The sequence below is a fragment of the Podarcis tiliguerta genome (genome assembly GCF_965153285.1).
Source record: "Podarcis tiliguerta genome assembly, chromosome: 8".
Taxonomy (NCBI): domain Eukaryota; kingdom Metazoa; phylum Chordata; class Lepidosauria; order Squamata; family Lacertidae; genus Podarcis; species Podarcis tiliguerta.
Window position 1 is genome coordinate 59,421,340 of NC_139541.1, and position 12,903 is coordinate 59,434,242.

The 12,903-nt window shown below is 43.9% G+C and overlaps 1 long non-coding RNA gene across 3 annotated transcripts; it reads right to left on the minus strand.

Annotated features, from left to right (window-relative positions):
• Positions 1-838: 838 nt before the first annotated feature.
• Positions 839-12,860, minus strand: LOC310683405. Of its 3 annotated transcripts, XR_014514397.1 has the most exons (4): positions 12,546-12,860; positions 5,530-5,691; positions 4,388-4,498; positions 839-1,466 (listed from the first exon to the last, which is right to left on the minus strand). It is a non-coding gene; the product is annotated as an uncharacterized lncRNA (long non-coding RNA). The 3 variants fall into 3 exon arrangements; XR_014514398.1 differs by lacking the exon at positions 5,530-5,691 and having other exon boundaries at positions 4,266-4,498; positions 12,546-12,850; XR_014514399.1 differs by lacking the exon at positions 5,530-5,691 and having other exon boundaries at positions 12,546-12,841.
• Positions 12,861-12,903: the final 43 nt, after the last annotated feature.

Genomic DNA, 12,903 nt, shown 5'->3' on the forward strand with positions numbered 1-12,903 from the left:
ATTAGTATGATAGCAGTATGGAGTAACTTTTGCTACAAAAGGCTAGCTTCCCTGGGTCTTCTTAGACATCACTCCAGATTACACCAAGAGTGATATGATCAGTCGTAATAATACTGCTGCTTTGTCCCTAATTAGCTCCTCTCTAGTTACGTACCCCGGAGAAATCTTTTAAATAGTGAAGCCTCGTCTGCTATTTAATCTGAGGGATTCATTTGTGCTTCTGAATGTTAGGGACAGAGTTTTTGTTGTCAGAGTCTTTCTAGCCCCATACTTTAGAGAATAAAAAAGAGGGGTGGACTTTTCTCTAAGCCAGCACGTCTCTTCCTTTGCAGCTAATATAAGGCAGGAAAAACTAGGAAACTTTTCGTCGAGAAGCAAAAGTGATGGTTCATTTCTTTTCCGTTCCCAGATGGTGTATAACGTCCCACAATGGTGTATAACGTTGCTGCGGTGTTTTTGGCGATGTGAACAAAAAATAGATATATGTCTGTCAAAGATGCTAGAAAGTTTTTGAAAAACAATTACCGTATTTCTCGCTCTATAAGACACACCAGACCACAAGACGCACCTAGTTTTTGGAGGAGGAAAACAAGGGGGGAAAATATTCTGAATCTCAGAAGCCAGAACAGCAAGAGGGATCACTGTGCAGTGAGAGCAGCAATCCCTCTTGCTGTTCTGGCTTCTGGGATAGCTGCGCAGCCTGCATTCGCTCCATAAGACGCACACATATTTCCCCTTACTTTTTAGGAGGGAAAAAGTGAGTCTTATAGAGCAAAAAATACGGTATATGTCATTACTGTTTTAAAAGCTCATTTTCAAGTCAAAACAACAGAAAAAAGCTATTTAAACAATTTTATTTACTCATTTATTTCAACAGTTTATATACGGCTTAATTACAAAAATCTCTAATAGGTGGGAAAAGACCCTTTTCTTGTAGGCCACAAAAACATACTCACTTGCTTCTTGACACGCTGCTCAAAAGTCATCTCTTTCAATGACCTTATTCAGTGTGGTGCAGTGGTTAGAATATTGGACTAGGACCTGGGGGGACGAGGTTCAAGACCCAACTCAGCCATGAAATTCACTGGATGACCTTGGGCCAGTCATTGTGTCTCAGCATAAACCTACCTCACAGGGTTGTTGTGAGGCTAAATTGGGGAGCAGGGAAACAATGGAGCTCCATAGAGGAAAGGGGGGATGTGAATGTAATAAAATAAATGAATAAATGCCCCTAAGAAACCAGCCCTAAACTGCAAAACTAAACGCTTGCAACCAGATCCAGGAGTTTTAACTTTGCGGAGAATAAGGGAAAAGAGGAGGGGTGCCCAGTGCAAAGTAAATAGGAGCTGCAGAGTTTCCATATCCTCTTAGAGAATGATGTCTCATCTCCAGGTGCTATAAGATCATCTTCCTCCAGGTTAGGATCCCACTGGCTGAAAATGGCCAAACTTGCGAAAATGGTAAGCCTTAAAGAAAGGAGACAGAAAACAGAGGCTTTGTGAGTTTTCTCACAAAACGTTCCGTAAAGTAGCACTTTAAGCAAGATTCTCTAGAGGCTGGCTAATTCCCCAATGAGTTCCCAGAGTTACTTCCTTGTCCGGAAGCCTGTTCCTTACATTCCTTACAATTAGGGATGCGGGAGAAATTCAATTCAGTTTGCATTTAAAAGCGAAGCTACTCAATTCAAACTTTCCCAAACGAGAACCGAAACATAGCCCTCCTTCAAAACTCAACACTTCTTTTAATTTTACAATACAGTTCTCCAGTGTTTACAAAAATGTGTCTGTGCTGCATGCATAACAATGAATATATTGCTGAAAATAATGTACAAAAATGTGTTATAGTAAGGGAAATTGCTTGCAAATTAGGTACATTCATTACAACTACATACAAAAATAAATTTTTTAGGGAAACTCACACTAAGACACTGATTAATTTTCATGAGTGTTTTTTTTTTAATTACAAATCGCTGCAGAAATGTGGATAACTGAATTTAAGGATGACAAAGAGATGGAGGTCCATCGATCCCTCCCTACTCACAATGTAGGAATCAGATCTTTAATGTGGATGCATCTTTCTTTCAAGAATGGGCAACTGCAAGGCTGCTTCTGCTCTACCATTTTAGGGACTTGGGCCAGGCAGCCCTTCAAACAGAAGACTCCTGCGGATAGTGAGCCATCCTCTGGCAACCGTCGGCCAACCTGAGTTTTCAATAGGGATGGGTGAATCTGTACCAATTGCAGCTTCTCACCTTCCCAATCTTAAATTCAGTTCTCTACATTTCCACATCAGCCTGCAGGTTGTCATAATGGAAATTCGTCAGCATTTTAGTACAACCTTTTCTTAGTATTAGGGACGCGGGTGGCGCTGTGGGTTAAACCTAAGAGCCTAGGACTTGCCGATCAGAAGGTCGGTGGTTTGAATCCCCACGACGGGATGAGCTCCCATTGCTCGGTCCCTGCTCCTGCCGACCTAGCAGTTCGAAAGCACGCCAAAGTGCAAGTAGATAAATAGGTACCACGCCAGTGGGAAGGTAAACGGCGTTTCCGTGCGCTGCTCTGGTTCGCCAGAAGCGGCTTAGTCATGCTGTACTAAGGATGCCGGCTCCCTCGGCCAATAAAGCAAGATGAGCGCTGCAACCCCAGAGTCGTCCACTACTGGACCTAATGGTCAGGGGTCCCTTTACCCTTCTTAGTATTATTTTGTTTACGTAGTCCATAAAATTTATACACAGCTTGATTGTAAAATAAAAAACCCCTCAAAGCAGCTTACAAAAAACTATGTACATGTTTATATGCAATTTTGCCTGATATGCACATTTTTCCAAACCAATCTCCCCTAATGTTAGAGATATGATGAAAATGACCAAGACTTATATGGCTCTTCTTTGTTGTTTTCACTAATGTTTTTTTCATGCACAATTTACCATAAAATATGCATATTCGTACACAGTTCTTGGTTGGAGAACTGCACCGAAAATTTAAGAGAAGTGCAAATTTCACAACATGGCTGTGTCACGGTTCATGTATTGTTTTGGAGAGAGCAAATTATGTAGATCTGTCTTTAAATGAGCAGTGAATTTAATTTCTACCTCATCCCTACAGAGACACACAAGGTAGAATTAACTCCCATGGCATTAAATGGGGCATATTTACTAGAGTTTAGGGTTCCAACCTTAAATAGGTTATTAGTGCTGATTGCAAAAATGCTCTGTGCCCCTGCAAAATGGAGTCTACAGGAAACAACATTCACCACCATTCTAATCATTGGATGGTTGTGGTGGAATATATTGATGGAAGAACTGCTATTATTTGACTTCATATTTTGGATACTTTGAAGTGAGTCTGGATTTCTACCCTCCCTCCCTTGCCCATTAAGCTCACCCATTTTATTTGCTAATACAAAAAAGGAAAACAAAATGGGGAAACCCACAATGAAACTCAATGCATCAAAAGGTTTGGAAATCCAACACAATTTTCCAAAATTGCAGCAAGTTGATTAGCTGAAATAGTTAATGTGAAATTATATCAGCCTCTGCTCCCAGCCCCCTACCCGGACTGCCATCTCAGGGAGGGGTAAAAAAAACCCTAGAATAATAATTAAAAGATGCCTAGAAACGCTCTTCGAAGAGCATAAATTCTGAAGATGAAAGTAAATGATTAAAATAATTAAATACTTCAAGTTGACAAGCAGAAGCAGAATCTTGCCAACGGACATTTGTCGGTAATTAGTTAATTAATCCTAACACAAATTATAAGCCATAACAAACCAGTCAGGCTGAACGCAGCCGGCTGTTCAGAATTAAACTTAGGGGGTGGAGGAGTGGGAGTAAAGGAAGTGTGGAAGAGAGGGGAAAAGAAAGGAGGGGAAAGTTTTCAACTTTCCTCTGAATGGAAATGGAAATTCCAAAAAGAAAGAAAGAAAGAAAGAAAGAAAGAAAGAGAAAGTTTAAAGCAGGATATTGGAGAAAAGATCCACGATCAGCAGAAGGATTCCCAGTTAAAATTCCCCTTTGCTTCCAAGGTTACTAGTCCCTAGAGTTTTGTTTCCTTGGGTCTAAACATGTGTGATGGAAGCTCAATGGCCTGTTTAAGTGAGAAGTAGCCTGTTTTGCATGGGAGCAATAGCTAAAACTGAGGACATGCATCTCTCCCCACCCCACAGAAAGGACATAGCAGGGAGACACCCCTGCTGTCTGAGACCCGGGAGAGCTGCTGGTAGACAACACTGGACTTGAACCTAAGAGGAACCCTACTCAATCAGACCAAGGTTATCTAGTCCAGTATCAATGTCCAGCATCTAGTTCAGCTTCAAAGCATTGTGGCCATGCTTCACTTCCACTGCGAGAGACAGTCTGCTTCTGAACGCCAGTTGCTGGGAATCACACCTGACGGGGGAGCACTGATACACTCAGCACCTTCTTGCGGGTTTCTCATGTGGTAGACCACTGCAAAAACATGATGGCCTGATCCAGGAGACCCTCTGAACAAGCAATTTTCTAAAATACATAGTATGAGATGCACACATTAAAAAGCTGCTTATTGATTTCAGGAACCACCATGCAAAATTTGGTAAAAATCTGGCAAGCCCTGCCATTCTTTTGAATGCTTCAGATGACTCTAAGCCTTTGCTGAGGCAACATCTACACAAACACATCTAGCAGGGCCCATTGGGAGCTCGCCTTGCCATGAACTGGAGGAAGTTCTGGTACTCATCGCCACTTTGCCAGGGGCGGAGGAAGGGGTGTGTGGTGGGTGTGGGCTGCTCCTGGTATCACCACTGAGGGGGGTGACAAAATGGCGGGTGGCACTCACTGGGAGAGACGCGGTGGCTTGGGCGTGCACAGGCTTTGTGCTGCCCAAATAGTCCGCCTACTGCCTCCCCCCCAGCTGTAGGACGGCTAAGTGGGAGGAGGCAGGCAGACTCTGAAGGCCTTGTGGTGCGCCACACCCCTATGGGTGGCTCACTGCACCCTTGGGTGCACTGCCCCAGGCACCCGAGTGGCCTCCTCCACCGCTGCACTTTGCCAATAGTTCCCAAGCTGAAACAGAAAAGCATGGCGGGGAGGAGGTGTCAGATGCCTTGCTGTAGTGTTATATGAAGGAAAACCACCTGCTTCATTGATTGTATTGCATGTGTGTCTGTGAAGGCAGCCCAGATCTCCAGATATGAGTCCTCCTGCCATCTTGCTAGAATACTGCGAGTTCAAAAAGGGACAGTGTAGTTCCTTAGCCCATTGTTGGATAGAGAGTGTGGACTTCTCTTTCCAGTGCTGCAGTAATTTGCCATTTCCCCACCATAGTAAAGCCACAGTTTGTGGCTAGGTGGGCGATTCCAAAATTTTAAATTATATATTTTTAAAGGGGAAAGGGGGAAAGGCCAATGACTCACTATACCAAGGGAGAATGAGGGATATCTGGAAATGGCTTGGGAGACAGCATTCACGAAAAGCGCATGACTCTATTGTCAACATTTTGAGATTGGTTCTCACGTTTTTGCATTGTGCAAAAAATGTACTTACAGTGGTACCTCTGGTTGCAGACGGGATCTGTTCCGGAGCTCCGGTCGGATCCTGAGGTTTCTGCAACCGGATGGGACTGCTTCTGTGCATGCATGTGCAGCAAAAACCCAAAAATAAACTTCCGGGTTTGCCGCTTACGTATCCTGAAGTTTACATAAGCGGAGGTACGACTGTATTAGACAAAATTGTATATAAATATGTATATTAGGAGAAAGACACTAAAATGCTGATTAATTTTCATGAGTATTTTTAAGTGTCCATAAAAATACATATGTCTGTGAAAATAACATACAAGCATGCATTATTTTAGAGGGAATCACTTTGCAAAAATATATATATGAGACAAAACTGCATTCCTCACCCCAAAAGAGCGCATATTAAAATAAATTCACACTAAAATGTGGATGAATTTCTGAGAGCACTTTTTAAAAAAACAAATCTGCAAGCTGGTATGAAAATGTAGAGAACTGAACTTAAGGTTAGGAAAATGAGAAACTGAAATGGACAGATTTGCCCATCCCGAGTTGGAGGGGAAGGGATTGGATGGATGGATGAGTGTGAGGTACACAGATGGACAGAGAAGCATCAAGTAAGAAGAAAGGGCATTATATATTTTGTAGAGGGGAAACAGCCCCCCAAAATAAATCAGGGAATAGAATCCCATAGATAGAATGATTTGCTAAATATTAAATAAATCCCTTGCTTCTTAAATAAATAAATAAATCTAAGCCTGTCTGCAGTGAAGAAGTTTTGGCCCTGCTTGTGTAAGTGCATGCATGATTGTGCCTGTGTGTGTGTGTTTTTAAGTGTTTTGCATGATGTGAGCTCTGACCTTCAGAGAGGAACAGAAGGAATATTTTCTCGCCTGGGGCTAGCGTTGTCAGTGAAATGTCTGTCTTCCTTAATAATTTCAATCTGGGTGACAGGGGACAGGGCATTTTTGCTCTGAACGAACGTACTGTAAAAACTGTCAGATAGGATTTGTTTCAAGACGTGGCGTTTCCATCCACTCAGGGTCATCATTACAGGCATCCCATGACCTGTGGAGCACAGTGTTTCTTTTTTCCGCATGGACTGGCGTGTGCCGCCACCAGTTCTAAAAATATCCCATTAACTCCTTTTCCTCCCCAGTTTATCTCCTTCCCCTGTCTAAGGCAGGGGTGGGGGACCTGATGTTTAACTCCAACTCCCATTAGCTCCAGCCAGCATGGTCAATGGTCAGGGAAGGTGGGAGCTGAGGGCCACAGGTTCCCCATTTCTGGTCTAGGGATAAGTCACTGGAAGTTGGGAGCAAAGCCAGCCCCCAATGTTTTTTCCCCCCGTTAGGACTGCTTCTACACAGAGCATAGCTGAACTATGGCGCTCACTCCTACAGAAGGCCGTGACAGCTGTCAAATTGGATGACTCTTAAGACTCATGGAGAACAAGGCTATCGGTAGCTACTAGGCATGATGGCTATGCTTGGCCTCCATTATCAAAGGCAGTAATGCTTCTGAATGCCACTTGCTGGAAACCGCAGGAAGGGACAGTGCTCTTCTGTTATTGTCCTGCCTTCAGATTTCCCACTGGTATCTGGTTGGCCACTGTCAGAACAGGATGTTGGACTAGATGGGTCAATGGCCTGATCTGGCAAGCTGTGATATGTTCTTATGCTTCATTCAGTCACTTTCATGGGGCATCTACACACATTCATCTTCACCCAAGTGTTGTCATCCTGTGTTTTCTCTGTGGCTCTTCTATCTTTTCTCAGACCACAGAAAATCCACCTCCTTTTCTTTCTTTCTTCTTTAAATATACAGAAGCAGCACAGTCTTTGGAGATGTAGAAAGTATTTGCAGTACCCTTCCACCTTTTCCAAAGGTCCCGGGGCTCATCCAGACGATCTCCTTATTGGGGATTCATCCTGATTTCTTTTTACACAAAAAACGTACAGAGATTTATTGAGCATACATTCTGATTTGTTTGCATTCACCTCTCCAGTGCCTTCTTCTGTCACTTTCTTTCCAAAAAAAGTCGGGGAAGGCACGCTTATTGCACAAGAGCACCAAAATCCACTTTAACTACACAACCTAAATTTGCTGGTATATGATTGATTCACTCCTGCAAAGTAGTGGCAGCCTAGAAGCCGTCATGGATTTGACATGTGCAGTGAAGTCCTGGGCAGAAGACTCTGTCTGTCACTCAGCCTACTTTCCCTATTATCATTCTGATCGTGCTACTTTGTTGATATTTCCTTTTCAGTTTCATGATCTTTTAATTAGGGTAAATACACTTTGGGGGCAGTATTTTTAAAATAAATAGGAAAACGTTCATACAGTAACTGTTCTAGTGAAAAAAGTGTTAGATTGCTAATTTAATAAAGGACTGAAAGCCCCATCCAATTGCACTGCTTTCCCAGAAGCTATGTTATCAAAATGTTTATCTCCCCACACCCCTGTTTGCTCCAACATTCCTGTTTAAAACAGTTTTTAGTAATAAGGCAATCGAGCCTTGGTGTAAATTGAACCACAGATTATCAAGAAAGAAAGGCCAAAGATGGAGAACATGTGGCCATCCAGATATTGCTGGATCACAACCCCATCATCCCTGACCACTGGGCTACAGTTGATGGGAGCTGGAGTCCCAATAATATCCTGAGAGTCACAGGCTCCCCACCGCTGCAGTAGACACACCTCCCTACCAGTATTATGTAGACCACACCTACTTTCTCACAAAGTCAGCAAAGGGCTTCTTAACCTTTCTCTCCCAGTGTGAACAGCAGCTTTGGCTGACCCATTTCTATTATCAGGCACTAAAGCAGGGGCAGAGGAACTTGGCTCATGAGCTAACTTTGGACCACCAGAAGTAAAAATTGCCCATTAGGTCATTTCCCCAAAACCACGCTTGCCTGCCTGTCACCTTGCATCACTCTGTGACTCTAGAGCTATTACCTCCTGAACACAAGCCAAGACTTGGAGGAACTGTAGTGAGCAGCAGACGTGTCCTAAGCAGGAGAAGGGAATCTGTGGCTCACTGGATGTTGCTGGCACTTCAACTCCCATCCGGCACAGCCAGAATGGCCATTGGTCAGGGTTGATGGGGCTTGTAGTCTAGCACTAGGTTCTTCTGTTGCTGCATGCACCCTGGAACTGCATTGGCCTTTTTAGCTACACTACTGAACACACATGGAAAGCTTTCCACCACTAGCATGCTGTTCTGGGACTTCTAACCCCGCTGGGCCAATTTCAGGAGCTGTAGGGGGTGCATCAGGGTAGAAGAGAGAAGAAGCCCTATTGTGCTATGGGTAGCTCTTCCACTGGCTTCTGGTAGTGGGAATCAGCTGAATCCTGCTCATGGGTCTACTAAAGCCTCAAGGTTTTTTCACATGTAGTTCAGGACTCTGAATAGATGAAGTTAAGACTTACTGTGCCCAGAATTCTGACTGTCCCGAGCATCTTTGAATTCAGGCAAAGTGCTTGTCTTCTTCCAACATGTCCTTGTCCATATTGACAGCTGACAGGGGCTCTGCGCCAAGCGAGGGGGCAGCTGATGTGGTCCTGGCTGACCTTGCAGTGATTCTCACCTGCGCTATCAATCAGCTGGAAATGGACACAAGTGCTAATCACCTCCATTGACACTACTGGACAAGTGGGCTGCAATCCATTTTCACCTGTGCACATCAATCGATTCCCCCATCTCAGGTGGAGAGTAAACACCATTTCTGATGATTGGTGAGAGGCAAAAGGCAACATTCCCAGGAAAGAAGCTGGCTCCATTAACCCATTGGTTGCCACTGTGGAGGGTGTTACTACATAGAAGCCATGGATGTGTCTGTCCCCAATACTACCTTCCAAAGGAAGGAACTAAAATACCATCTAGTCTAATCCCTGCTTTTCTAGAGGCTCACTGCAACATTGCTGGGTACATTTTGCCTATCATACACATTTTTGAAAGCATTTTTTTCCTTATCATTGTGTGTGTGTTATTTTCGGTAATATATGTATTTATGCACACTTTATGCTAGTATAGAAATTTTGGTACACATTACTTGGCTGGAGAACAGCATTGCAAAATATGGACAAGTGTGGCGCTGGGTCTGAGCTTTGCACAAAGCTGACAAAATACAGGCAACTCCCCATTTCCGTTCCATGCATTCGTGCATGCTGGTGGAGCACACATAAGCCCATTCTGCCCCATTCCATGCTCTTCTAGGTCCAAAACAACCCGTGCATTGGCAGTTGCACATCAACTGAATGGTCGCAAAGCAGTTGCCGCCTGTAGTTCAAATTACCAGGTGCACTAATATCATATCCTATGGCACCAGGTCAAATTGGCGCCTCAGAATTTTCCAGTCCTGTTTGGTAATACAAAATCAGCTTTGGACTGAGCTTCTTGACGTACAGGGCTTAGTACGTATAAATATTTATTTTTTTCCCCTTCCTTTTGAAAATTCAGTCTATATGTTTTCCCTACCTTCTTTCCGATTCGCCTCTCTTTTGAAAATTCAATGTCAAGACAATTCAATAACAACCTTAGCATTTAATTGTACCCTAGGGCAGAATAAAAATCGGCAAGGATGATAGCTGCTGGTTAGTGTCCCCCCCTGGTTTTGGTTAACTTCTTTTGGAAATAAAATAATGCAAACCCCTAAGTTAGGCAGCCTGGCTTTGTGTGTAGCGAGCACTACGCTTCACAATCTACAGGGAAAACCTATTTTAAAAATCCAAATTGGATCCACACACTTAAAAAACTGGCATGGGGCTCTGCCATTGTTCAGTAAAGGAAAACATCCTGTTTTGATTTACACATGCGGTGCTCAATTTAACAAGTGTAGCTGTGGGCGATTGGAAAACAGTCAAAATGGTGAATACGCGCCTTACTCTCATTTATACAGTTTCTTAAAGACAATTTGTTGCTGTTGTGGGGCCCCCATCACTCATTCTCCTGGCATGTTTTTAAAGCTACAGGCCTGCCTCTTGCCTGGTGTATTTTGCAGGCCTAGACAAAACATATGTAATCCAAGTGCAATCCACTAACAGGTAGCACAAGGCAGGTAGGTTATATCAGAGGTCACCAGTCTTTTTAGATCTGTGGGCACATTCGGATTTTTGAATGACTGTTGCGGGCGTGCCACCCCCCTCTGGTCCCTCTCCCGGGTGAGCTACCCTTCTCCGAGACATGAAGAGAGAGTGTGTGTACCCACTCACATACATTTTACTTTTTCTAAGGGACCTGGGTAAAGGTTGTATCCCATAGAACTAATTTGACCCTTGAGAAGCTCATTAAGCTGAAATAGGAAGTGGGGGAAAGCGCCATTCTTCCAACTTCCTCCTTCAACTCTAAACCAACTTCATGACAGCTGGAGCAGTACACAGCGACTTTGTGGACACCAGGGAAAGACCTCAAGAGGGTCCGCAAGGGGGGCCATGCTTGTCACCCCTGGATTATTATAATCCGGGGGGGGGGGCGGAAGCAGGTGAGATGAAAAGACAATAAATAGTAGTGGGTGCTAGAGAAGGGATGAAGAGGGAACAAGAAATTAAGGGGGCTATCAGGGTAGGTCAGAGGACAGCATTTTCAGATTCTCTTTATTATATATTTTTATTTATTACATTTATATTCCACTCTTCCTCCAAGAAGCTCAGATCTACTCCACTATTTTATTATTTATTTATATATTGCCTATATGCCAAAATGCCTTCTAAGTGGTTTGCAACTATAAAATCAATGGTAAAATCCAGATTAAATTAAAATAATAGCAATTCCACTAGGGCAATACAAAGTTGTTAATTAAAATATAAGCTTTCCTGTGCATGCACACTTCTTCTTCAGATTTGTGTGCATGCACACTTATTAAGTGTGCATGCACAGGAAAGCTTAGTTGGTCTATAAGGTCTACTGGACAATTTTTATTTTTTATTTGACTGCGTCAGACCAGCACGGCTACCTACTTGAATCTGGCAACTAAAACAGTTCAACAACAGCTAAAACCATAAGATCAGAAGTTCAATTCAGCGGAATGCCTTATTCTCACAACAGCCCTGTGGGGTAGGTCCGGCTGAGAGATAGCAGCTGGCTTGTCATGCTAACAAAAGGGCAGAATTGCACTCACCATGCTGAGTAGTTAGTGCAATTGCAGACTCCTGCCTACAGATCTGCTTGGGCTGCAGGTAGAAACCACTCTCACTTCTGAGAATCCTGAAACTCTCCAGGATACAGATGGAGAAAGCAGAAGACTTAAGTAAACACACAGGGAAGTGGGAGCCACAGGTCCCTCTTCTGATATCCTCGAGTGGGTTTTTGTGTGTGTTTGCCAAAGGTGAGTCAATCACAGTTCATAAGAGTGGTGTCCAAGAGACAGCGGGTAAACCAGGAAGCTTTAAAAGAGGCTAGTACTAGAACATGGGTGGGCAAACTAAGGCCCAGGGGCCGGATCCAGCCCAATCACCTTCTAAATCCGGCCCATGGACGGTCCAGGAATCAGCGTGTTTTTACATGAGTAGAATGTGTCCTTTTATTTAAAATGCATCTCTAGGCTATTTGTGAGGCATAGGAATTTGTTCATTCCCCCTCCCCCAAAAAATATAGTCCGGCCCCCCACAAGGTCTGAGGGGCAGTGGATCGGACCCCTGCTGAAAAAGTCTGCTGACCCCTGTACTAGAATATGGAAGTGGAATGCCCAAAATGTATACGGAGATGATTGAAGATGCAAAAAGGGATCAAAGACAGGCATTGGGCTTTCTTTGCCACCTCTGGAACTAACTAGGTACCTGTTGGAATGGTAGAAAGTTTAAAAACCACAGGAAAGGCTTTGCTAGTGATATTCTATTTACATTATTTATAATCCACACCTTCAGCATGCATTTATGTTCCCAGTGTAGCTAACAGAGTAGTAAGAAACAAAAATTAAAAGGTGCAATTTAAGAGTACTAGTACCAAAATAATTGAGTAGTTGGACCTAGTAGTCCGTATTTCCCACAGAGCAAGATACCTCTAGGAAGCCCACAAAGCAGAGAAACGGGGTAACGCCCCTTCACCCACCTACCCGGTTTGTCCTCGGTGTCAGGTATACTGTTCCTGCACGTGGAGGCTCTATTCAGCCCTTAAGACTAAATAGCTGCTGATAAGTGATTTCCCTCCCTAGTGGCTTTCTCTGACATCTACAAAAGCCAGCGCGTTTTAATGATCTGGACCGTTTGTGAAAGCGCTTTACAGGACAGGTGCTCGCTGAGCCGCCGCCCACTAGAACCCGAAAGCGGGCAGGCGGATCAAGGGAAAGGAGGGCGGGAGACATCACGTGGGCTCGAAGGGGACTCCGTGGGCGGGGCTCGTCTGAGCACGTCAGAGAGCGGGAGAGGGATGAGCGAGCAGGAACCATAGAGTCTTGAATGCCTAGAGGCAAC